Raw genomic sequence first — 2,335 nt, forward strand, 5'->3', positions numbered from 1 at the left:
TGTGGAGATTTCATCCGCTGCTCCTGAGGCTGCTGGGAGAGATTTCCCTTTCTCTTCTTTGTTTGTTCGCACAGCTCCTGGGGTTCAGCTTTTGTTTTGGCCCTGCCTCTGCGTGTAGGTCGCCTGAGGGCATCTGTTCCCACCCAGACAGGACGTGGTTAAAGCAGCGGCTGATTAGGGGGCTCTGGCTCACTCTTGCCAGGGGGAGGGAGGGGCATGGTAGTCATAATTGGAATGCGGGGTGAGCCTGCGGCAGCAGAGGCCAGCATGACATTGCAACAGCCTGAGGCACACTGTGTGTTCTCCCGGGGAAGTTGTCCCTAGATCATGGGACCCTGGCAGTGGCGGGCTGCACAGGGTCCCAGGGTGGGTGTGGATAGTGACCTGTGCTTGCACAGGATTGTTGGTGGCTGCAGCCGCAGCATTAGCATTTCATGCCCGTCTCTGGGGTCCAAGCTAATAGCCGTGGCTCACACCCATCTCTGGAGCTTGGTTAGGTGGTGCTCTGCCTCCTGTGGGCAGACAGGGAAGGAATCCCCTCTCCTCATGCACCCCGAAACAATGGTCTCTTGCCTCTTCGGCACCTCCAGACATTTTCCCGGACTCCCTCCCGGCTAGCTGTGGCGCACTAGCCCCTTTCAGGCTGTGTTCACGCCGCCAACCCCAGTCCTCTCCCTGGGATCTGACCTCCGAAGCCCGAGCCTCAGCTCCCAGCCCCCGCCCGTCCCGGCGGGTGAGCAGACAAGCCTCTCGGGCTGGTGAGTGCCGGTCGGCACCGATCCTCCGTGCGGGAATCTCTCCGCTTTGCCCTCCGCACCCTGTGGCTGCGCTCTCCTCTGTGGCTCCGAAGCTTCTCCCCCGCCAACCCGTCTCCACCAGTGAAGGGGCTTCTAGTGTGTGGAAACCTTTCCTCCTTCACAGCTCCCTCCCCGAGGTGCAGGTCCCGTCCCTATTCTTTGTCTCTGTTTTTTCTTTTTTCTTTTTCCCTACTCAGGTACGTGGGGAGTTTCTTGCCTTTTGGGAGGTCTGAGGTCTTCTGCCAGCGTTCAGTAGGTGTTGTGTAGGAGTTGTTCCACATGTAGATGTATTTTTGATGTATTTGTGGGGAGGAAGGTGATCTCCGCGTCTTACTCTTCCACCATCTTGAAGGTCCCCCTAAACAGAAGATTTTAATTCTACAGTGAGAATCCTCTTTCTTGGGTTCTGCTGACAAACGTGTTGGTCAGGGTGACTTAACTATGCTGCAGGAACAAATCAATCCTGGAATCTCAGTGGCCTAATACTACCAAGGTTTATTTCTTTAAAAATTTTTAAAATTTAATATTTATTTTATACTGAGTATAATATTTTTATTTTATAGTTGATTTACAATGTGTTTCAGGTATACAGCAAAGTGATTCGGTTATACATACACATATATCCATTCTTTTTCATATTCTTTTTCCATATAGGTTATTACAAAATACTGAGTAGAGTTCCCTGTGCTATACAGTAGGTCCTTGTTGATTACAGAGGTTTATTTCTTGCTCATGCAAATTCCAACGTGGATCAGGACCCTCTCCAGGGCTCCCCAAGACTCCCCCAAGTGATGTGATGATGTAGAACTCTAAGCTGCTTTAGTCTTGAGCACTAACCATCTCAACCCATGGTTTCCACTGGGTCAAAGCAGGGGAAGAAAATGAAGGATCCTGTGTCAGTTTTTAAATGCTTTGGGCCCAAAATGTCTCATAGCCCGTTGGCTAGCACAAGTCCCACAGTCCTGGGTACCCACTAGGGGGCTGGGAAATGTGAGGGGCACGTACTGAACAGTTAATGTCTCTGCACAGCCAAGACATGTGTTAGGACCCATCCGAAGACTGGTCACTGGAGCCAGACTGGTCACTGAGGGAAATGGGAATTGCTTTCTTATATTTTATTTTATTTTATTTTATTAATTTTTGTTGTTGTTTTTGATTTTTTTTAACATCTTTATTGGAGTATAATTGCTTTACAATGGTGTGTTAGTTTCTGCTTTACAACAAAGTGAATCAGTTATCTTATATTTTAAATAATACATCATATCATCATTGGTTAAATAGGCCAAGAGGCAAAGGCCTGAGAAAAGTAGAGAGAAAGCATTGCTATGGGGAGAAAAATCACCATAAGCATAGCACAGGGAGATCAGCTCGGTGCTTTGTGACCACCTAGAGGGGTGGGATAGGGAGGGTGGGAGGGAGGGAGACGCAAGAGGGAAGAGAAATGGGGATATATTTATATGTATAACTGATTCACTTTGTTGTAAAGCAGAAACTGACACACCATTGTGAAGCAATTATAATCCAATAAAGATGTTAAA

This window comes from Physeter macrocephalus, unplaced genomic scaffold, assembly GCF_002837175.3.
Source record: "Physeter macrocephalus isolate SW-GA unplaced genomic scaffold, ASM283717v5 random_739, whole genome shotgun sequence".
Lineage (NCBI taxonomy): Eukaryota > Metazoa > Chordata > Mammalia > Artiodactyla > Physeteridae > Physeter > Physeter macrocephalus.